At 45.1% G+C, this 25,312-nt stretch overlaps 1 long non-coding RNA gene across 1 annotated transcript; it reads right to left on the reverse strand.

Moving 5' to 3' along the window:
* Window positions 1–7,416: 7,416 nt before the first annotated feature.
* Window positions 7,417–7,902, reverse strand: LOC132584400 (uncharacterized). Its single transcript, XR_009556248.1, has 2 exons — window positions 7,822–7,902; window positions 7,417–7,732 (listed from the first exon to the last, which is right to left on the reverse strand). It is a non-coding gene; the product is annotated as an uncharacterized LOC132584400 (long non-coding RNA).
* Window positions 7,903–25,312: the final 17,410 nt, after the last annotated feature.

Genomic DNA, 25,312 nt, shown 5'->3' on the forward strand with positions numbered 1-25,312 from the left:
GATTTTGTTGGTCTCCTCAAAGGAGCTATGAGCCAGCTGCAGTTTCAGATTTTTCTGCAAACCTGAGACTTTTCTTGGGTTTGTAGATAGATCTGTCTTCTCTGTCCATTGCTCCAATCTCTGGATTTAAGCATCCACAGATGGGTCTATGTTGAGAATTAGATATATTAATATATTGATATTGTACATTATTCCACTTTTTTAAACGCATTAAGGTACTTTTTACTACACTGTAAAAATAAATAACATGGCAATGGAGACTATTAAAGAAGTTACTTGTGGCATATTCCTACTGCAGGGAGCTATACTGTGGTAGCTTCAAGCTGCTAGGCATGTACTCCTTCACCTAGCCAAGACTTTGGCTCTGACTCTCTGCCTTTAATAGTGCTTGGGGAGACTCGAGGGGTGCTGGAGCTTGGATGGGTCCACTGATGGGGTTCCTTGTCCTGTTTGTTCCACTGGCTCTTCATCTGGAGCTTCCTGTGGCATAGACTGCAGTGGCCTTCCCCCAGAGGTTTTGGAATGTAGGAAGCCTCAGGTACAGTGAGGACCACAGGGACTCCTCAGTATTTGAGAAGTCTTCCTGCCAAGAAGGTTGGGTCAGGGCAGGTCCTGACATCTATGAAAGACAGTATTGTCTACTTTGGCTGGCAGAGGCTGTCCACTAGAAGTTGCAGAATAAGATCTGGCTAAGTTTCACAATGCAATAATAAGTAGGTGCTGTCAAGACATGACTGACTTATGGCAACCCCAGCAAGGGGCTTTCCAGGCAAATGAAAAAGAAAGCTGATTTGCCATGGCCTTTCTCTGCTGTGTCTTCCTTAGTGGCCTCCTGTCCAAGTACCGAGCCTACTCAGCATTTCTCATCCAAGGCATTAAACAGAGGATAATATATACCCTTAAACTCCACAAGCATCAGTCACTTTATGATAATGCCATCCTGGACAATTCTGTTTTACACATCGTGTCGAAGAATAGTGTGAGAATCTCCCTGACTTTTTCAGGCAGGTCAATCCACATGATGTGAGCCACAACAGAGAACACCTGGGTATGGGTTGATATCTACATGGAAGATCTGCTAGCAGAGAGAAAGAAGACCAGTTTTGCACTCAGAAGCCCTTCTTCCCCTCCTCTCCTGTTTGTTTATTTTTGTACCATTAGCCACTTTGAATCCCTTTTTTGGGGGAAAAAGCAGAGTTATAAACAAACAAACAGAAGCCCAGCTTTGATCCATTATGGTTAATCCATTATTTCCCCCCTTCTGTGAACTATTGTCTAGGCAGGTGGAGGGACACAGCTCTCTCTGTCCTGCTGAGGCCCTACCACATGTCTGTCTTAGCTTGTTTCTACATTCAGGGTTGAATCCGCCTGCAGAAAACTCCTCCTGTTCAAAAGTACTCTTGTAAAGTGAGGAGCAACTCCAGGGTGAAACCACTTTTGGTGCCAATTCAAAAAAATGAGTGTAGATTACTTAAGATAATGCAAAGCAAGACAGAAGCGACTGTGGTAGGCAATGTAGATGCACATTTTAAATGTGCACCGAGAGAGGATCTTCTGTCAAGCATAGAAACAGCCCTAGTCTCCAGTTTTCCAATGCTTCTGCTTTTCAGTGCTAGTTTACTATTCAGTTTCAGCTCCTACTGCTCATCAGCAGCCAAAGTAACCCATGAGAGGCGTTGCTGGCCATATCCCTTTGTTTACCCATCATTTGTCTTGCAGGATGAACATCCGAACCATGTTTGCTTCACCAGCTCATTTTACACACCCAGAGAATAGCTCTGTCCCAATGAAAGATTCATGATTCATAGATGATATAGTAAGTTTGAAAAGAAAAGGCCTCCTTTATGTTGTACACATGCCGAAGCAGGCATGGGCAGGTCCAACATTTCTGTGCTGTGCTTCCAATTTCAGTCTCCACGAAAAATCATTTCCATCAATGTGAATTCGCTTTCTTTATATCTTATACCGTTTTCACACACAGCCTACCTCGCAGTCACAATCCTGTTCCTTCTGCAGCGTCTGGTCTGATTTCCCACCATCTGCGCCAGAGTTACAGGAAGTACCGTGGCTTTTGCATAGCAAACGTAAACCGCTAAAACTTATACCGTTCTCACACACAGTTTACCTCGCAGTCACAACCCTCCGCAGCATCCGGTTGGATTTCCCACCATCTGCACCGGAGTTACAGGAAGTGCCGCGGCTTTTGTGTAGCAAACGTAAACCGCTAAAACCCAGTTTACGTTTGCTACGCAGAAGCTGCGGCACTTCCTGTAACTCCGGTGCAGATGGTGGGAAATCCGACCGGACACTGCAGAGGGAACAGGATTGCGACTGCGAGGTAAACTGTGTGCGAAAACGGTAATAGACAAAAAGTAGAGGGGTGTTATGCTGAGGGGCTGAGATCGGGACCTAGTAGAGGATATGAAGGATTCTGATTCCCAGAGCTTTTTTTGTATCAGGAACGCCTTTGCATATTAGGCCACACACCCCGACGTAGCCAATCCTCCAAGAGCTTACAGGGCTCTCAATCCAGAGCCTACTGTAAACTCATGGAGGATTGGCAACATCAGGGATGCATAGCCTAATATGCAAAGGAGTTCCTGCTACAAAACCCCCCTGCTGATTCCCAACCTCATTGTCTTTTCCTTTGGTCTCCCCATAAAGACTCCATTCCAGCTGCCTCTCTTTCTTGTATCTACAGTGAGAGCCCTCCAGCTTCTACTTTCCTCCTTATAGCCAATGGGATCATTCTTCTTTGTAAGATGTAATGGAACCAAATGTGAACTGCAAGTTTTGAGGTCCTTCAGAACTCTTCCTTGGTGTGTAAGTTCAAGGGGGGAAATGGGTTTAATGGAGTATTTACTTACCTGTCTCCATTTCTGCAAAATGTGTCATTACATCCTGGAGGAATAAAGTTTGAACATATATTTTTATGCAGGGAGCGGCTGGAAACCCATCTGTCCTCCTGGTTAGCACTCTTCCAGAGATACCGAGTGCTGCTGCAACGTTGTGGCTGTTGGTACTTCACATAAGTCCCTTACAGTCTGGTAGACAAAACCCACGTTCTCCTGGCAGATGTGTGTGAGTTGAATCTCCAGGCACCCTGGCAACCAAATGGGTGACTGCGATGCTCTGAAATTAGGGGTCTTTTTCTCACAGAAGGGTGGTGGAAGGGACAACCTCAGAGTGGGAGGAACGACCTCAATGTAGGTGGTGGAGAGGCCTTTGATGGGCGGGAAGAGGGTGTGGGGGGGAATCTGAGGGAATCTATGCTTTTGAATTATCTTTGGCTTGGAAGCAAAGCAAGGGGAAATCCTGGCACAAAAGCACTCTCAGAAAACCTGGGGAAACAGCAACTGCTAAATGAATTTGAGGCTGGAGGGGGGAAAATAACAGAACAAAAAAGAAAATCCAACAGATGTGCACAGTGAACGCGAGGCAAAACACCCATGCATAATAGGCAGTGTTTAGGGTTGCCAGGCCTTGAGGCTCCATTGTTAGGAAGCCCCATGGTGGAGATGGGTGGAAATGGTGTCACTATGACACTGCAGGGACATTTCCTGCTGGAAAAACATTTGACCATTGCAATCCAAGGGATTTCAGAACAGTTCTTTGGGCTGAAAATGACATCACGGTTTTACACAACACTATTTGCTCTCCCCATTTCCCCATTCAAGCAGGGGCAGGGATGATCGGTGGCACTCCTCTCACTGGATGGGCAGATGGCATCATATTTTATAAGAAAATTCTTCAGTGAGGACTAGGGTCAGGGCCAAATTGGGCTCCCCAACCCCTCCCGGTGCCCCAGGCAAGCACCTAGTTTGCCTGCCTCCTCTGCTGGCCGGCCACTATCTCTGCCTGGCACCACCACTGCTGCCACCCGCCCCTCTGTTCCCTTCCCTTTGCCTCCCCCTGTGGCTCCGTGCCCCCTCCTCCCCCTTCCTGGATGGGAAAGGAGTCAGCGGCAGTGGGGTCGCCCTTTCAGGATGCTGGTCCTGACAGACTGCAAGTGAGGCCCCGTGGCGTGGTTTTACCCGCTGATCGAGTGATAGCCAGAATGTGGCGCGAGAGCCAGTTCCAGCATTGAAATCGACATGGGGTGGGGAAGAGAGGGAGGGGGAGGAGGCATGGCGGGGAGGGGAGGAGGTGTGGGGGGAGCACGGAGCCACAGGTGGGAGGTGCGGGGGCACTTGGGGGGGGGCGCCAGGCAACAAGTCTGCCTAGGGTGCCATGGGGCATCAGGCTGCCCCTGACTAGGGTTACCAACTTCCAGCTGGTTCCTGGTGATCTCCTGATGAGAAGTGATCTTCAGACTACAGAGATCCATTCTCTTGAGAATTGTCGGCTTTAGAGGGCGAACTCTAAGGCATCAGCTCTCTCCCCTCCCCGAAGTCTACCTTCCCCAAACTCTACTTCCAGAAATCCAGGAATTTCCCAACCCGGAATTGGCAGCTGTAGTTCTCCTGATGTTCCCTCTCAGCAGGGCTTTTTTTTTTGTAGAAAAAGCCCAGCAGGAACTCATTTACATATTAGACCACACTTCCTGACATCACCTTTGGTTCTCACAGGGTTTTTTTGCAATATTAAAAACCAGGTGACAAAGAAAAGATCTCTTGTTCCAAGTACAACTAGATTCTATGATCACTAAATCCCATCCGTATTCCTCTCCATACACATAAGTATACATGCATAGCAGATTGCCTCTCATTCCTGACCCCCCAGACTAAGTTTAACTTCCTTCCAACAGCTGGGGCGGCTCTTGTTACTCCTGCATTCCATCCTGAACAATGAAGGCTGCAGGAGGGGTGGGGGCTTGTCACAGCTTAACCGTTTCTATTCTCTGCTCCTCTGGTGGTGCCAGCTCAACTTACTCTTGGAAGACCCAGGAAGTATAAGCGAAGCATATAAATCAGGGCATTGTGACTCAGGGACATTACTGCAAGGTGGGGTTGCCAATCCCCACTTGGGGCAGGGGATGTCCTGGTTTGGATGCCCTCCCCCTGCTTCGGGGTTATCAGGAAGTGAGGGAGGGGAATGTCCTCTGAACACTCCATTGTACCCTATGGAGACCAGTCCCCTTAGGGTATAAGGGAGAATTGATCTGTGTGTATCTGGGGCTCGGGTGGGGGGTGGTTTTTGTTATTTGAGGTAGAGGCACCAAATTTTCAGAATAGTATCTGGTGTCTCTCCTCAAAACACCCCCCAAGTTTCCAAAAGATTGGACTAGGGGGTCCAATTCTATGTGTCCCAAAAGAAGGTGCCCCATCCTTCATTATTCCAAATGGAAGGAAGGCATTTAAAAGGAATGCAGTCCATTTAAATGCGATGGTCATAACTCCCTTCAGAGTTCAATCATGCTTGTCACAACCTTGCTCCTGGCTCCACTCCCAAAATCTCCTGGCTCCACCTCCATAGTCCCCAGGTATCTTCTGTGTTGGACCTGGCAACCCTACCACAAGGAAGTTTGCTGTATCAGGGTCCTCAGCAGCCAAAGACATGAACCAGGTGCTTAAAAGCGCAGAAAAATAAATTTGAGGCTGCTGGCCTCTAGGTGGCAACTGGATATCTCATGCTACTACAGTTGATCTCTAGATGACCAAGATCCATTCCCCTGGAGACAATGGCTGCTTTGGAGGGTAAACTCAATGGCATTATATCCTGCTGAGGTCTCTCCCCTCCCTAAAACCTACACTCCCCAAAAATCCAGGTAGTTCGCAGCTCAGAACTGGCAACCCTTAGCCCCTCAGTTTCTGACAATGCATGTGGTTATTCTTCAGACATATCTGTAATTCTCGGCAGGGGTATTTTTGTAGAAACAGCCCAACAGGTACTCAGGCCACACCCCCTGACGTCAAGTCAACTGCAACTGTGTTCCTGTGCGTTCCTGCTTTTTTAAAAGCCCTGATTCTAGGTGGCTCATTACCTCCAGACACACAAGATGTGACTATTCTTATTTTAAAAAACCAAATGGGCTTTATTGATGGTAGAAAGTGTCAAGTCATCTTATGAATCCCCAGAGTTTTCAAGGCAAAAGATAAAAGGGTGGCTTGCCATTGCATGTCTCTGCATAGTGACCCAGGACTTCCTTGGTGGCCTCCCATCCAAGTGTCCTCTCAGGCAGGACTGAACCTGCTTAGTTTCTGAGAGTGGATAAGATCAGGCTAGCCTGAGTCATCTGGGCCAGGATGTGGGCTTCTTTACAAAGTATGAATTGCAAGACAGATATGCATAATCCTTGTGTATCCAAAGACATTTTAAAAAAACATAAAAGCCTGGCTGTGTTTGGCCTTGCCAAGTGGTGAGAAAAGGACACCTGGCCTGGCCCATTCCTGCGTCTTTCACTGCAGCTTGATCTGCAGTCGTCAGCAGCTGGACATTCTGATAAGCTGCAACAGAAGGTGCAACTTCAAAGGCCAGTCGAAAAGTTGGTAACTGTCACTCTACCGCATTTATGACCCTGCTGTAGCGTTGAGGAGCGTCAGCCGAGGAGGCCGCCTTGTTTATCCCTTTGCTGCACCCTATTATCCGTCTTGATTATCGCTTTGCTGTGCCTCTCCGCCATGTCTCACAGTAGTTTGAGAAATGTGATTGGGGCTGCATAGCTAGCTGCCCTGTATTTAAGGACACCTGGAGAATAAGGAGGGAAGGAACATTCGTTCAGTTACCTCTCATGTAGGATTCCCAGGTATGGATTGGAAATACCTGGAGATTTCCCAGCCCACCAGGGTGTAATGCCATAAAGTGCACCCTCCAAAGTAGCCATTTTCTCCAGGGGAACTGATTTTGGTTGTCTGGAGATCCACTGTGATACCAAGAGATCTCCAGTTGCCATATGGAGGGTGGAAACCCTAAAGGGATGGGGCAATGGTAGGGTTGCCAAGTCCAGTTTAAGAAATATCTGGGGACTTTGGGGGTGGAGCCAGGAGACATTAGGAGCCAAGATCAAGACTGTGACAAGCATCATTGAACTCCGAAGGGAGTTCTGGCCATCACATTTAAAGGGACGGCACACCTTTTCAATGCCTTCCTTATATAGGAAATAATGAAGGATAGCGGCACCTTCTTTTGGGGCTCATAGAATTGAACCCCCTGGTCCAATCGTTTTGAAACTTGAGGGGTATTTTGGGGAGAGGCACTAGATGCTGTACTGAAACTTTGGTGCCTCTACCTCAAAAAACAGCCCCCCCTCGAACCCCAGATACCCACAGATCAATTCTCCATTATTTTCTAAGGGAATAAATCTCCATAGGGAATAACAGAGTTCCCAGCAGACATTTCCCTCCCCTCCCCCCACTTTCTGATGACCCTGAAGCGGGGGGGGGGGCCTCCAAACCAGGGGATCGCCTGCCCCCACCTGGGTATTATACAACACACAGAGAGTAACGCGGCAAAAGGACAAAACAAATCAAAAGTACATAACCCACCATGAAAACCAGCTTCTATTATTAAATTATACAAGGTCAACAAAATTAAACATACTCATATACAAATTCCACCATCATAAATTACAAAACAACCATAACTTTTAGTCCTTAATGAAAAAGGAAGCATAAGCACCAAGAGTCCTTCTTTTCTTCCTATGGTAAAACTTCCCATCTCATTCCATGAAATCCTGGTGTAGTACGCCAGATGTTTAATGTCTGTCAAAAGATGCAGCCAACAATCCAAGTTTCCAAGGACAAGGTCGTACTGAACCCTTGTTTCGCATGAGCTTCTTCAAGCTGCAATAATCCTAAATGACAAATAGTATACAATAATGCAATAAAACCATATGCACATAAGCCATAAAACCATTTTAAATCCTGAATAAAATCAGCCAACCTTTTAGCAATTTTTCTTAAATGTTAGGCCAAACAGCCAGCTTGTTTAAACGAACACCTGCAAGGTGCTACTGTGAGTCATACTAAATGGCTTATATGCGCCAGGTGCAACAATTCAAAATGTTCCTTAAAGCTACAGAGTATCCAGCTACAGTAATGCTAAAAACCTTTTATAACAGATGTCAAAAACACATGCGTACAGTATATTTTATAAAAAACATGCTAAATCCCAATCACTATTCAGACCACGAGGAAACATCGTCCCCAATTTAAAGATCATGCGCATTTCCTGTTGATGTAACCATCTACTACAATCCATCCTACCTTGCAAATGCGTTGGAAACTTCAGAAGTACACAAAAACGTAAAGAGTCTGGATCATGATTAAAGTGAATGAAGTGCTCCACCAAAGGAGCATCTAGCACACGATTCTTCAGTCTCGATTTATGTTCCAACACACGTGTACGAATAGCACGTGTGGTGGATCCCAAATACAGTTTTTTACACGGGCACAAAATCACATAAATACATCTCTGTGTAGCACAGGTGGTGATATCCCTTAAATATATCTTGTATCCAGTCTCTGGATGCACAAACACAGATATCTGCAGCAAAAGACCACAAGCTCCACAGGCCCCACATTTAAAGTGCCCCCCCCCCCCCCCCCCGATCTATTCATCTCCTTCTCAGGTTGTACAATGTCAGCTCTGATCAGACAATCACCCAGATTCTTGGTTCTACTAAAGCCCATTTTTGGTATTTCCTGACATCCTGGTAAATCCCTCACCAGAAACCAATATTACTTAATAATATTATAAATGGACTGACTCAAAGGGGAAAACTGCATAGCACAGGTTATATTGTTCCTACCCACATTTTTCTCCCGTGTTCTCCGGGAGCCATCTAAAAGTCCAGACCTATGTGTCTGATTAATCCTTGAAACTGCCTTGGTTAAAATCCTGCTGGGATAACCCCTGGACTTGAATTTTTCAAAAATCCTGTCTCTCTCCTGTTCAAAGTCCTGTGTCCTAGTCAAGCTGCGTTTGGCTCTAATCAACTGACTATAGGGTAAATTAGCTCTTAAATGTGTAGGATGACAAGAACTAAAACGTAAAGGGACATTCTTATCTGTAGGTTTCCTATAACTTTTAACCGCCAAGTTTCCCTCCTCCGTCTTAAAGACATATGTATCTAAAAACGCAATTGTCTGTCTATCGGCAATATATGTAAATTTGATGGCCAGATGTACATTATTCATCCACTGTATTAAAGGAGCAACCACTGACTCCTGCGTGACCACTGCCATAATGTCATCAATATATCTCTTAAACCAAATGATGGAACCAAAGAACGGATTAATATCAGAATTATAAAAAAATTGTTCTTCCAACTCAGCCATAAATAAACAAGCTATACCGGGCGAAAAGGGGCTACCCATAGATACCCCTTGCACTTGCAGAAAAAACTGATCCCCAAACCTGAAAAACTTATTTTCAAAAATGATATCCACCAAATCCAACAGGAAATGTGTAGGGGGTTCTTTATTAGATCTTCTATCCAAAATTGTCTCTATCAAAGTTCTTGCCTCCTCATGGGGTATGTTGGTATATAATGAAATGACATCCATGGATACCAAAACCGCATCTGGTGGAACCCGCAAACCTTTCACCTGTGCGATAAAATCAGATGTATCTCTAATATAAGACCAAATTTTAAACACCTATGGTTTCAGAAAAAAATCCAGATATTGACTCAAAGGTTCCAGCACAGAAGCAGATGCTGACACTATAGGGCGTGCTGGCGGTGGAAAGCCGCTCTTATGGATTTTAGGAAGCACATAAAATAATGGAGTTCTTGGTACATATTGCATAAACACTTAGCCACCTGCTCAAAAATGTATCCTAATTCCACTGCTTCCACTACCACAATCTCAATGATCTTAGATACCATTTTTGTCGGATCTGACATTAGAGGCTTGTAATAGCTCTCATCAGAAAGTTGTCGATGTACTTCCAGGTTAGATAGACAGGCTTTGAATTCATTAGTTTCGAATAAGGACATAGTTATAAAGCCTGCGGATAAAGGAGGAGGCATAGTCATTTTGAACAAGGAAGATTATTTTTTGGAAGTTATGTACTCACCTGGGTATTACAACATACAAAGAATATCACGGCAGAAAGGAACAAGGAAACAAAAAGCAAAAAGCCCCACGTGAAACCAGCTTCTATATCAAATTACATAAACAAGAAAAACCATTCATATATAAATAATTGTATTTAACCCACATAAATTACTTTCATAAAAACAACCATAATACTCAGTCCTTAGAACAAAAGGAAGCATTTACACCAGGAGTTCTTTTCCTTTATATGGTAAAATTGTCCAGCTTTTCAGGGGCGTAGCTAGGGCTTTGGGGGCCTGGGGCCCAAGATTTATGTGGGCCCCCCTATGTGTGTGCATGCCGCCAGAAACAGGATATGATGTCACTTCCGGTGATGTCACTTCCGCAGGATGGCCACCACTTGCGAGGGAGCCCTGCTGGAAACAGGAAGTGATGTAACTTCCGAAGTTACATCTTCCATTATATTTTAATGTATTTTTCTTCTAATGGCAAACTATATGTATGTTACATGTTAAAAGGTAAATTAGTTGGATGGGAAAAACTTTTGAGAAAGAAATGACCTCATTAATAACAAGAGAAATTAATAGACATTCTCACATTTTGACGTGTTACTGTTTTATTGGTTTCTCGCGCTCATGCTACCAAGGTCAAAGGTTTGCTCAATTTGTTAATTTTATTATTCTGCCATTGTATTTTACATTTGTACCATTTTGCATTCTAAACCACTGCCTACCAGCTGTATGTAGCTCTGCTCACTGTACCTGATTCCTCGTCTGATGAAGTGTGCTTAGAGCACAGGAAAGCTTACATTCTGAACAAAACTTTGTTGGTCTTAAACTGTGAACTAGTTAACATTAACTCAGCTTAGAGGGAACACTGGTCCTCACCCTCAACCAACCTCATGCCTCTTCCCCACCCCCTTCACCCCCTACAATACCCCAAGCCTAAACGGAAGCTAGGTAGGGAGCGTGTCGCTCTCGCCACGCTCTATGATGTGGGGGAGGGGGGAGGCTCTGAGCCGGGCGCGCGCTTCCAAAGGGCGGGCAAGTGTAAGTGCACACGCTCATAACTCAAAACACAAGGAAAGAGGGGAGGCGTGTCGCAAAAAGTGGAAGGAAGTCGCACTGGGCGCGCAGAGGGGAGAGGGAAGGGAAAGGTCTGTGTGCGGCTGAGGTCTGTGTGAGGGAGGCGCGTGCGCGGCAAGAGGGGGAAGGCCCCCACCCTGCCCGAGATCCCTTTCCTCCTGGCCCTCCTTGGCTAGCCCTTGCCTGGCCCTGCGTGCTCTGCATCCCATTCCTTAGGCGGGGGAGGACCCCGAGTTGCAAGACGGCCCTGGAAGCGCTTGCCGGACGCCTTGATCTAGCAGCTGGATCTCCTTGGAGGGATGTTGCTGCGCCAGCCGCCTCCTCCTCCTCGCGTCCCAGGGACGCTGCTGGCCATCTCATGAGGGGGTGGGAATGCCTCCCCTCCCCTCCCCAGCGGTGGATTGCCAGCCTCCGGGCTGCAGAGGGAGTGGGCGCCGCTTCTGCTGCACGAACCCCCCCCCCCCCGTCCTGAGCAGCAGCAGCCCTTCCTTCCCCGGAGCGTGGAGCCCGAGCCGGGGGCTGCAGATGCCTTCGCCTGGCCAGCAGGCTGCAGGGCGGAGGCGGGATCTCGCCGTGAGCCGCCTGGTGAGGCTTCCCGGCAGGGGCTTCTTCACAAGCCTCAAGGCCTCTGGGGCTCTGCCTGCCACGGCTGGAGAGCTGCCCTTGGGAAGAAAGCCTCCGAAGGTTCCCTTCGCCTCCGCTGCGCCCGGGGAAACACTCCGGTGCTCCAAAACCAGGACTGCGCTTTCTGCCCCGTTTGCCGGGCAGCAGGCAGTTGGCACCCGGCGGCTGGCTTGGGGGGTGGGGGGTTGCTGATGGCAGAGGGGACAGGCGGCTGAGATTAGGAATGGTTTGCTTCTGTTCCCGAGTCCGTCCAGCCCTTCAGGTGGTGCCGCCTTGAAATGTCACCAGATCAACCAAGGGGCCCCCCAGACCTGGGGCGGCCCGCCCCCCTCCCTACGCCATTGCAGCTTTTCCATGTAATCCTGGTGTGATATTCCAAATGATGAATGTCTCTCAATGGATGCAGCCAAATAATTCAATTTTCAAAGAGGAAAGGGACAAGGTTGTACTAATACCCTTGTTTCGCAAAAAGCTTTTTCAAGCTATAAAAGACCTCTTAGCAGAGAACTTCTTCAAGCTGCAATACACCTCTTGGTAGAGAGCTTATTCAAGCTGGAATAGACATCTTAACAGAGAGCTTCTTCAAGCTGCAATAAACCTCTTAGCAAATTCTTAAAGCAAAGGCAATCATAGCCATTTGGGTGTTCAGTTAGAAAACATTTGGGCTATGTTCTAAGGACTGAGTATTATGGTTGCTTTGATGAAAGTAATATATGTGGGTTAAATACAATTATTTATATATGAATGGTTTTTCTTGTTTATGTAATTTGATATAGAAGTTGGTTTCACGTGGGGCTTTTTGCTTTTTGTTTCCTTGTTCCCACCTGGGTATTGGCAACCCTAGGCAATGGCACAGGGCAGCATGGCAACAGCAGAAACTCCTCCTCCCCCAAACCTGCTGTCCAGGGCTCCTTCCTCACCCTGACTTATTATGAGGTGCAAGAAGAAAAAGAAAATAGAGTAAGGACTCTTAAATAACCATGGTTTTTGGAGAGGGCAATGGAAGTAGAAAATCTTGCAGATTTCTGAATCTTCCCAGGGATGGGTCAAGGGCCTTTCACGCCTCCCTGCCCAGGGTTTTCCAGTTCTGCTGACCATTGCAGTGGGAGAAAATGGGGAGAGATTGCATCTGAACCCCAAAATGATGTCACTGGGGGCACCTTGGGGCTATCAACATTTGGTACCCCTGAACCTTGGTACCCTAGGTAGTTGCCTAGTTGCCTAGGGCAGGTAGTTGCCTAGGACAGGCTAGTAGGTGGGTCACCTTTGCCTACACTTCTACAAATCTGAAATTTTTCTTTAGTCTGTAAAAACTACAACCTAAGCCCCATATCCAGGGTTGTGTCTGTTACATGCAGATTTTATGTGAGTGCCTACACAAAACAACCTTCATTTTTAGTTACATGTTTGGGTTTGGTGGGGTTATAGGTCTGAGTTCTGTTGTCAGTTTTGTGTAGTGGTTAAGTGCACAGACTCTTATCTGGGAGAACCGGGTTTAATTCCCCACTCCTCCACTTGCAACTGCCTGAGTGACCTTGGGTCAGTCATAACTCTGTCAGGAGCTGTTCTGGAAAGAAGAAGATATTGGATTTATATATCTCGCCCTGGCAGTTACTGCCAGAGATCTCTCAGCCCCACCTACCTCACAGGGTGTCTGTTGTGGGGAGGGGAAGGGAAAGGAGATTGTAAGCCACTCTGAGACTCCTTTGGGTAGTGAAGTGTGGGGGTATAAATCCAATCTCTCTTCTTCATGTGAGCTCCTGTGATTCAACAATCCTTGCATATAAGAAGAACCCAGAGAACACATTGCATGAGAGGGATCCTTTCATACACCCATGATCCTGAAAGTGCAGTGGGACCAGTGATCCCTCTACTGGAGGTGGGGGCAGAAAAGAATGTGCAGAGGTTATTTATCTGTGATTCGTTTCCAACATCAACGACCAGCAACCAGTTAGCAAGTCAGAGTGGAAAGAAACCATGCTCTCACAGAGTTGTGCTTGGATGAGCCAGCATAACATGGGAGCCATAAACTGACAAAATTCCTGCTCTTGTTCCATGGAAAGAAAATAATTCCCTTTCCACTTTTAAGAGTTCACTGATTCCAAGTTACACTCTTTTTTAAAAAACATAATTTTTATTGAACTTTTTCAAATAATCAAGAAACTTAAATGTAGAGTAATATCAGTATTTCCATATACAATTTTGTAATCAGAGGTCGTTAATACATAGATGTAAATAACATTAAAACAAAGATTTCAGGTTTTTACGGCTGGTAACATCATTAGGGTTTGTAGAATCTTTTGGGCTCAAGTGCCGTGTTCTACTGGAGAAAGTTTTTCTTCCAGATGTTTCGTTCTCGGCTGCGGAGAACATCCTCAGTGGCGTTGCAACCGGAGCAGGCGCTCTGACCTTCTTGGCTGCTGTGCATTGCTGTGTACAATTAAAAGTACGCTTTGTAACTTTTGGCCGCAAATGTTAGTAAAGCAATTCTTTTCACCAATACTGAAGTCAGTTTTAACTGATCTCTATAGTTTAGCAGAATTGTTTCTGCTGATAGAGCTATTTTTATACCAGTGATGATATTTATCTTATCCTGAACTTTTAACCAATATGCATATATTTTAGGGTACCATAACCAACAGTGTGTATATGTTCCAACTTGTGAACATTGTTTCCAAAATAGTGGTGAAAGATCCCTATTACTAAAAGATAACTGTTTTGGCATACAATACCAGAAGGACGATAATTTAAATGTAAGGGTCTTAATTATTGTGATATTTGTTGCTTTTTAAATGATTTCCAAATTCTATCCCAATTTTCTTGGGTAAGCGAACTAGAACATTCTTTTTGCCACCGTTTTTGGTATGATATAGGTTTTTGGTGTTTGGAATCTAATAATTTATATATTTTTGAAATAATACCCCTCGTTTGTGTTTCACTAATTTTCAGTATTATCTCTAGTTCAGTTAATGGCAATTTCATAATGTCTGATAATTTAATTGAAAAACAGAGATGTGCCACTTGAAGGTATTTAAACCATGGTATTTTACAACCTATTATTGTTTCTAAGTATTTTTTCCCTTTAATATATATTTATTTCTTACCATTAGATCCATTAGCTTTGTTATGCCAGCTGTGTGCCAGGATGTATATTCTAGTGTAGCCTGCTCTGGAGGGTACCAAGCCTGTCCTGTAAAATATGAAAATCTAGAGATTTCAGGTAAGTACTGTTTGCGCATAATGTCCCATTCTTTCAGTATAGGTTGCAGATAAGGAATTAATTTTGCTGTGCTAGGTCTTTCTTTTGGGGTCTGCCAGATTATTTCTGTTATAGAGCAGGGTAAAGAGTATTCATTAAGAATGTCCACCCAGTCTGGTTCTTCCTGTTCCCTTAGCATAGTTGTAATTTTTGATACAAGGAATGCCTTATAGAATGTTTGGGAAGTTTATGCTCCTCTCTTTGCCTGTCTGTAAAGTGTACTTGCTTTAATTCTGTGTTTTTTGTTGTTTCAAAAGAAGTTCAGAAACATTTGTTGCCATGTTTTCAGAAGTTTTAATGGACTATTTATTGGAATGGTCCTAAATAAAAAGATAAATTTAGGTAGCACAAAATATTTGATCAAATGAAACCGCTCTGTCCAGGAAAAGTATTTCCCCCCCACCCCCTTCATTCTTGGAGTTTTGCCTTAATATCTTTTACAACTTTGATATGATTATATGTAGTCAGATTTGCTAGGTTTTTTGGAATGTTGATACCTGAGTGAGGTAAGTATTCTTTAACTGTCTGGACGTTAGTTTGATGTATTATGTCCTCCCTTTGTTTTTTGTCTAGGTTAAACAGCATAAGTTTGGATTTGGTGTGATTAATTTGCAGTCCTGAAATTTCACTGAAGTACTGAAGCAGTTTCTTCATCTCTTTTAGGGACTACCCTGCAATCCTTCTTTCACTCGCTATAAAAGTGAACATTCTGTCCTGGGAATGTGAAGATGAGTTCACATAAGTGTCACTCTCCTCTCAACAAATCCACTCATATAAATGTTTGGGGGGGGGGGCGCAGAGGAGAGGTGTCTGGTTACCTCATAATTTAAGGCCTCACAGTCCCTACCCTGGCCTCTGAGCAATCAGTGCTTGCTAAGGGAGAGAGGGATCTCTGACTTGCCCATCTCCAGGTAGGGCAAATGTTTGGGGAGCCTGCAGTATTTCTGGGGAGATTTTCGCTTTGCTTAACTGGGAGGCAGGAGCATGCATCTGGATAGAAAGGGTGTTGAGATAATTTGTGATATTATTATGAAGGCTGACAACTGTGCTTGATCTAACCATGTGTGAATTTGCAAAACTAACCTAGCCCAGCCTTCTCCTCTATTCACTGGCCTCCCGCTTTAAGCTTCCTCTTCACACAACTTGCATCTCTAATCTGATTCTATTTCACCCTTTTTATTTCCTGGTTCCCCAACTCATCTTCTCAAAACTCATTTGCAGTTCTTCCCCCAAACCTCCACCACCTGTAATACCAGGGCCCAATAATTTGAACCAGGTCTTAACAGGGCTGGGCCGTGGGACCTCTTTTGATCCTTTTTTTCCAATCCAATCCAAATACCTTTATTGGCATAGAAATAAAAAGTACAGCATGGCAAATTTACATAGAGTTTCATTTAAAAAAAACACAGTCAAATATCAAGAAGAGGATCTAGTCTTTTGCTCCCTGATTGTTATGGCAGCCAAAAGATACTTTGCAACTAGGCTTGTGAAATGGGAACATCAGTCAGACAGCAGAAATAAAACTAACTTTGCCTCTTAACTATCTGATCCTTTTGATCCTTAGAACAGTCAGATCAATGCTAAGACGTGAAAGCTCATTTTGAGCATGAATGGGCTACTGAGCAAGCGTGTCCCTTTGTACTGTGTAACTGGATATCTCATATGCTTCTGAGAGCTCTAGAATGGCCAATCCCCAGTTGGGGACAGGGGATCCCCTTGTTTGGAGGCCTTCCCTCCACTTCAGGGTTATCAGAAACCGGGGTGGGGGGTGGGGAGAGAATATCTCCTGGGCACTCCATTATACCCTGTAGAGACTGATAATGAAAAATTGATCGGTGGGTATCTGGGACTCTGGGGGCCATTTTTTGAGGAAGAGTCACCAAATTTTCAGCTCTCCTCCAGTGCCTCTCCTCAAAACACCACCCAAGTTTCAAAGAGATTGGACCATGGGGTCCAATTCTATGAGCCCCAAAAGAAGGTTCCCCCATTATTTCCAAATGGATGGAAGGCACTTAAAAGGCATGCAGTCCAAATGTGATGGCCAGAGCTCCCTTTGAAATTCAATCATGATTGTCCCAACCTTGCTCATGGCTCCACCCCCAAAGCCTCCTGGCTCCACCCCCAAAGCCCACTTCCCAGATATTTCTTGAGTCAGACCTGGCAACCCTAGTGAGTGCCCATATTCATTTTAAGACATTTTATTTATAAGCTCCCACAGCACCTCAAAGTTGTTATTGCCACTTCAGGCACTCTCCAGCTGTTTTAATGTTTGATTGCTCAGCCTCAGATTAAAACTCAGGGCTACCCCATCAATCCATCAATACAGACAGCCTGTAAGATATGGCACTGGGCTGTTTAGAAGGGGACATGACTCTGGGCTGCTAGAAAACTATTTCTTCATTTCAGATACTTTCAGGAGTGACTCTTGAGCCCTAGTTCAGGCAAGTAGTCATCAGTTCTTACAGACTACCTGGGAAATAAGCAAAATCAACTGACAGAGCTTTTTAACTTTAAAAAAGGTTGCATGGATTTGGGGCAGGAAGATTTGGGAAAACTTGTGCTTACTTTGTCAGCTGCTCTTATTATCTTGAGTGCACAAGTATAACATACCAGCTAAGGACCAAACTAGATGAGATGGAGCTGTTACATATTTGCTTCATGTCTTTGCTTCATTTAGGTATAAAGTGGGGAACAGTGGTCTGTTTTCTACAGGAAATGGGAGTGTGCAGGTTTGGGAAGGAAACTGTATCCTGGCTTACCTCACGTTGGTTAAAGCACTCCTCTTCTGGCCCTCCTCTAGTGCCAAAAATGTGCTAGGCTGAGAAAAAAGTATTTCAGAGAAGCTCCCTTACCCTTCTCCCCTCACATACACACTTTTTAATCATTAAGGGAGCAGACACAACACCAAAATAGAAATGGCTACCCCCCCATCTCAACTAGTGAGAAACTAAGCCAGAAAAACCTTCATCCCCGAAGTCACTGGGGCTGTGATCCTAACAACAGTTTTCTGGGAGTAAGCACCACTAAATAAAATGGGACTTGTGCCCAAATAGACCTGTTTAGGATTATTCCCGAGATGGCCAAAATCAACCGACTTGTCTCTTGGCTTTGGCCACGTTCCCTCTACAATAAAAGGTCAGCAATACCAACAAACCTTTCACAGGATTATCATAAGGATTACTAGGCTAACTACATGAAGCCTCAATGAACGTTTGAAATACTTTGTGTAAATAGTATTATGTTTTATTCATTTAATTTCTACTCTATTTCCCACCCACCCCAAAGGGAAATAGAGTAGCTTATGAGTTTCTCTTCTTCTCCAAGTTATTTTGTCATTAGTAATATAGAATCATAGAATCACAGAGTTGCAAGGGGCTGTACAGACCATCTAGTCCAACCCCCTGCTCAATGCAGGATCAGCCTAGAGCATTCCTGACAAGTGTTTGTCCAGCCGCGGCTTAAAGACTTCCAGTGAGGGGGAGCTCAGGAATCCACTGTTGAACAACTCTTACTGTAAAAAGGTTTTTCCTAATATCTGACTGGTACCTTCCCATTATTGCAAGTATTAACCTCTGCTGCCAACAGGAAGAGCTCCCTGCCTTCCTCTAATCGACAGCCCTTCAAATGCTTGTAGAGACCAATCATGTCCTCCCTCAACCTCCTGTTCTCCAGACTGAAGTCTCAAGTCCCTCAGCCTTTCCTCCAAGGGCTTGGTCTCCAGGCCCCTGATCATCATCATCACTCAAATAATTTAGTTATATATAACTTAATTGCTCTTATTTTGGAAACTTCTGTCCCTGCCCAACCCTATCTTCCAGGACTGTTGTAAGGATCATGGACATTATGAGTCTAAAATACCATATAAATATGAAGCATTACGTTACATCCTTTTAGGAAGTGTTCTCCACCTTGGTTTCCAAACTGCAGCACTTTGTACCACAGTGAAAACAGCTAGAGAACTACTTTTCAAATGAAAGCTGGGAATGGAAGAACTAGTAGACTGTGGCAATACTGTTTTAGTGTTATTGGGCTATAGCGCTACAGCGATTTATTATCGTTAAAAGCCCTCTGGTTGTGCAAAGGTGGATGCAAGGAGAAGATAGCTAATAGAGAGAATCCCACATCAGAACAACTATGTGGATTCTCTGTTGCCAGTGCAAATGCTTCTGCATTTGTGGTAGCAATGGCAGGGAAACAGACAATGGTCACCTGGAGGATACCACCACAGGGAAAAAAGGGATGCTGCCATGACTTTCACTATACTCTACTGTTAGTCGAACTTTGCAATCCTAAACAGTGTTATACCTTTCCTTCTATCCCGCAGAAATGTGAGTTTGGATCATGGTTAACTCTGTTTAGATTAGCACTGTTCAGCTCTTTTCTTTAATCTCTCTCTCTCTGTGTGAAGTACCGTCAAGGTGCAGCCAATTTATTTGACCTCAGCAATGGGCTTTCAGGGCAAGTGAGAAGCAGAGGAAGCTTGCCGAGATGTAACGAGATTAAGCTATTCAGTGTTTCCTTCCCTCGTTTGTTTAATCTAATACAGTTTAATTTCATTTGGGCCATGTGGTCTTTTCAAGTGGTAACACCCAGGGCCGCTGCTAGGCTTTCTGGCACTCTAGGCGAATCACCCACTAGCGCCCCCGCCCCCCCCCCCCCATTATTAAAAATATAGGGAAACTGAAGAGCGTAAAACTTGAAACTTTTCACATTTTTAATTTACTGATTTTTAATTTTTCAAAAAAAATGTGATGTTATAAAAAAATTGTGAGAATAAGTACTTGCCAGCCATGTTAGGAAGAAGGGTGGCAGGATAGGATGAGGTGGGAGCCAAGTCACACATTGGGGAGAGGGGGGTGACTTGCCTTTGTTGAGGGCAACTTGGTGATGGGAGAGGGCAAGGTGACAGTGGTCAGGAGCCAGAGTCATGCGTCAGGGAGGGGGACCCAGCAGTAGGGAGGGGGTGCCCAGTGGTGCCCTAGGCGTCTGCCTACTTTGCCTACCCCCACGCACCAGCCCTGGTAACACCTATCACTCTGTATATTTGATCAAATTAGAACATATCAGCAAGCTTTCTGACGTAATGCTTGGCAGGTGTGGCATGCCAGCACAGAGGCAAGCAAGGAAGGGAAAGATAATAAAGTTTACATAGAAATTAGTGGTCAAAAAGCTTCTAAAGTCAACTTGCCTGACAAACATATTAACTTGTTTCCCGGATTCTGGAGGATAAATGTCATAGAAGATAACATTGGGGCTTACGAAAGTGTGACTTGATTGTCAAAGAATGTTTCAGAAAGTTTCCATTGGTTAACTTGCTTGGCATGGCAGTGAATCCATCCCATGGGGAGCTATATGCAGGAAGGGAAAAGGAGGGTAGGGCACAGTCCCGGTTTGGATCCCACCTCAGACTACTTAAGGTTATTTAAAGATATGGTTGGGAGGGAGTGGATTCAAATGAGACACTGAGAGACAATAGCCCTGAAGAGGATTCCAAAATATCTGTGACCTTTTACAACAGCTGTTCGGAATAAGAATGCTCATACTGCTATCACCTTGGCTGTGTCAAACAAAGCTTTGAAGGATAAGGGAAGGGCATGAAAATGAAGCCCCTGAATACCCCTCAGCAGAGGCCCAAAGTCTGAGGGAATGTTCCGGAAACTCAGCTGCATAATCTTAGCTTGAACTGCCTAGTTGGTTTAAAGCAGTTCAAGCTAAGATTATGCAGTTCGGTGTCTCTCCCTCAATCCTCCTCCAGACTAGCTAGACAATCTTTGAGGCGGAAATTTGATGATGTTGAATGACAGCTTGATATCTCAAGAGCACCTAACTTTATAGTGGCATGCCATAAATATTATCTTCTCACCCCAGACTCCTATTTGTATAATTTAGATAATATTAAACAAAGAAGAGCTTTTACTCTCACTAGATTTTCTGCTTTACCATCCTCAGTTATTGATGGCAGGTATCAAACTCTCATGGGAGGAGAGATTCTGTCCTTGTAATGGAGGTGAGATAGATACACTGGCATATGGTTTTCTCCATTGTTTCTCTTATTATAAGATTCGCACTGCTTTTATTCTTCCGTTACTTGAGCACTGTTCAGTCACTTCTGATTCTGGTACTATTAATATGCTTCTCTCTGATACAAATACTGAGACTACCTGGAAAGTTGCCAGATTCTGTTCCCAAGTGATTAAACTACGCACTATCCAGATTTCCCATATTGATGCTGAGGTAAAAGCTTATAATGTTAGGTAGTGTATTCTAGTTTATATTTTAATGGAGTTGCACAATTTTTTACATTAGATGCATTAAGTCAGAAGAGTTTGGATTAGTACTATTTCATCTGCAATATCTTGCTATTTGCATCAATGTTTAATCTTTTATCATGTGTGTTTTAGAATCTCTTTGTGGTTGCTGCTGTTTGTACTGTGCCTCTGGTTGTGGACCGTAATAAAGTGAACTGAACAGTAGGCACCAAATTGGGAATGGTTTCTCCAGAAGGATATTGAGATACAAGAAGCATTGTAAATTGGCACAAATTAAACATGACAGGCAGAAGACGTTTCCTGTATTATTTAGCTCACACCCAGCATTCTGTGTAAATTGGGTCCTCAGCCTCACTGTCACTCAATAGAGCAGTAGGAAGAAATGCTAGGGAAACCAACCACCATTGTTTTGATTAGGGGTGACAGGAACTGGAAAAATGTAGTTCATGGTTTGTGGCCAAACCATGAACTGAACCACAAACTGAACTTAACTGGTTTGTGTGTTGTGCCCCACAAACCCTGTTGAAAGGGACCACAGTCCCTTTAAACAGGGTTTGCAAAAAGCACAAGAAAACAGCTGAGTGGTAGGGATTTTCATGGGGAACAGAAAGCAGGAGTTTTATTTTTTTTATTTATTTATTTAGAATTTATATCCCGCCCTTCCCACGAATGGCTCAGGGCGGCTTCCAATAATGAATCCAACATAAAAATTAAACAATATTTAGGCATGTAAAGGGTTAAACATTTAAAACAGATAAAACCTTAAAATTAATAAATAATCCATATGTATATAAAAGAGATCTGGCAAGTACGTTAGGTTCTCAAGCTAGGTATAGGCTAGCCGGAAGAGGGTCGTCTTACAGGCCCTGCGGAACTGGACAAGGTCCCGCAGGGCCCTCACCTCTTCCGGCAGCTGATTCCACCATGTAGGGGCCATAACAGAGAAAGCCCTTTCTCTGGTGGATTTCAAGCGGGCTTCTTTCGGCCCAGGGACAGTAAGGAGATTTTGTGTTCCCGACCTCAGTACTCTCTGGGGAACATGTGGGGAAAGACGGTCCTTCAGGTAGACAGGTCCCAAGCCATATAGGGCTTTAAAGGTGATAACCAGCACCTTGTACCGGACTCAGTATATCACTGGAAGCCAGTGCAGGGTCCGAAGGCCCGGCTGAATGTGTCCCCACTTTGGGAGACCCAGTAACAGCCGGGCCGCGGCATTCTGCACCAGCTGTAATTTCCGAGTTCGGGACAGGGGCAGCCCCATGTAGAGGGCATTACAGTAGTCCAACCTTGAGCTGACCATAGCATGGATCACTGTTGCTAGGTCGTCGCACTCCAGGAAGGGGGCCAGCTGCCTTGCCCGCCTAAGGTGAAAAAACGCGGACTTGGCAGCGGCTGCTATCTGAGCCTCCATCGTTAGGGAAGGCTCCAATAGCACCCCCAAGCTCCTGACCGTGTCCGCCGCTATCAGCGGCGCACCGTCAAAGGCTGGTAGGGGGATTCCCCTTCCTGACCCGCGGCGACCCAGGCAAAGGACCTCTGTCTTCGCAGGGTTAAGCTTCAGCCCGCTCAGTCTGAGCCACTCAGCCACGGCACATAATGCCCGATCTAGGTTTTCCGGGGCGCAGGTCGGCTGGCCGTCCATCAGCAGATAGAGCTGGGTGTCATCAGCGTACTGGTGACACCCTAGCCCGTACCTTCGGGCAATCTGGGCAAGAGGCCGCATATAGATGTTAAATAACATCGGGGAGAGAACCGCCCCTTGGGGCACAGCACAACCGAGTGTGCACCTCCGGGATAGCTCCCCCCCAACTGCGACCCTTTGTCCTCAACCATCCAGGAAAGAGGAAAGCCACTGTAAGGCCAACCCCTGAATCCCCGCGTCGGCGAGGCGGCCCTTCAGTAGCCGATGGTCGACCGTGTCGAACGCAGCCGACAGGTCTAACAGCATCAGCACCGCCGAGCCGCCCCGATCCAGATGCCATTGAAGGTCATCTACTAGGGCGACCAGCACCGTCTCCGTCCCATGTTCCGGGCGAAAGCCAGACTGAAATGGGTCAAGGACGGAAGCATCCTCCAGGAAAGTCTGTAGCTGCATCGCCACTGCCCTCTCAATAAGTTTGCCCAAAAAGGGCAAATTTGAGACCGGCCGATAGTGTGCCAATTGGGACCGGATCTAAAGATGGTTTCTTTAAGAGGGGACGGACCACAGCCTCTTTGAGCGGCGTTGGAAAGTGCCCTTCCATCAGGGATCTATTTATGATATCCCGTATAGGATATCTAAGATCACCATGGCAGGATTTAATAAGCCAGGAAGGGCATGGGTCCAATTTACAAGTTGTTGGGCGAGCAGATAAGAGGATCCTGTCAACTTCCTCCAGGCTGAGGGGGCCGAAGCCATCCAGCGTATAATCCGAAGACAGGCTCGGGGCCTCGATTTCGCTAACTGTCTCAAAATTGGCAGGGGGGTCGGGGTGGAGTGACGCGATTTTATCCACAAAAAATTTCGCAAAAGCCTTGCAGCCTATTTCCAATTCAATGTTTAAAGGAACTCAGAGTCGCTTTAAACCCTTGCTTTCTGCTCTATCCACGAACCGCCACAAGCTGCTTTAAAAGTTCATGGAAATTTGTGATGGTAGAGTTGTCATGAACTTCAGTTCACAAACCACAAACAGGGCAAAATTTGTGATGAATTTTGCTTCATGGTCAGGCTCGTGCTGGCTCTGATGGCAGAATTTCATTTCTGGTATGAGCCTGGATGTGACATCATTGCATCAGCATGATGCTGTTAGGTTCACGCCAGAAGCCACATTGCACCATCACAGCAATGGCAATTTGTATTTCCCTGCTCCCTGAGGCTCCCACCATCTGCCAGTGCATGGCTGGAAACCTTAGCCACTATTGTATGTGTGTGAGTGTAGCACTGGAAAAAAGAAGGTAGAAAGTTCAGTAGCAAATCTAGTCTCATAAAACTTCAAAGTGTGAACTCTCTGAGCAACTGAAACAGAATTAGCAATTACAAATACTAGGTGAAGCGAGAACTCAGCAGTTCAAATAACTAAACACAGTGATAAGTTAAAGGAAAAAATTACTGATACTGTTATAAAGTTATAGTCTATTAAGTCATGTTAACAACAGCCAGAGATCCATAACCAAGTTGCTGTTGCACTGGAATGGTAATGTTATACATGTAGCCACAGTGTAAATATGTGAAATAAGGTTCAACACCACACAGGTACCCACCATTCGTGTTTAAATCAGGCACAGGCTTAGGAAAACCTGGAGTTCCAGACCTTTGCTCAGTCATGTCATTCACTAAATGACCAGAGCCTGTCAGGTTTTTTCAGGGCCAAACTAGAGGACTCTGCGTTCCCAAGCCCACCACAAAGACATGGTGCCATTTAAGATCCTGTTTTTTTTTTTAAAAAAAAAAATTAAAAATACCCGTGAGGGGTCTGACTGCATCACAGAAAGATAAAGAGCTCTTGTCTCCCCTCCGCACCATTTTCAAGAGCCGAAACAGGCTTTAAAATTATTATTATTATCTGTTTATTTATATTCCGCCGTTCTCCATAGGAGCGGAGCACAACATGAATAATAAAATCACAATTAAATCAACATAACAATAAAACAGCATACCAGTAAAAACCAATTTCAGTATTCAGTCCAACAGAATAGTTCAGCAGGACCAGATGGCATAACAATATGATGCAGCAAATGACACCTCTAGTGTCATGGAATCCTCTAGTCTGGTCCTCAGACTGAGTTTGTGTAGAGATAATTAGCCCTACATATGCCATACTAAGCTTATTGGAGATAAAGCAAGGTTAAAGCATGACAATTAAAATCAGGAAATAAACATGTTCAAATATTCATCATTTAAAAATCTCCCCAGTATCACCTCCAAGGTGCTGAGTGAAGCAGCTGCCTATACACACACCCCACCTCACAATCTGGATTATCTTCCTCAGGCACAAAATGTATTCTTGCTAGGCTTCCCAATCCCCAGGTCCCAGCGGGGGATCCCCTGGTTTTACAGGCTTCCCCCCTCCCCCAGCCAGCTGGCCGGCGGGGGAAGCTCCACCCCCACAGCCATTATGCACCTCCAGGAACGATTCCCATAGGGAATGATGGGGA

Source organism: Heteronotia binoei, chromosome 15, assembly GCF_032191835.1.
Source record: "Heteronotia binoei isolate CCM8104 ecotype False Entrance Well chromosome 15, APGP_CSIRO_Hbin_v1, whole genome shotgun sequence".
Taxonomy (NCBI): Eukaryota; Metazoa; Chordata; class Lepidosauria; order Squamata; family Gekkonidae; genus Heteronotia; species Heteronotia binoei.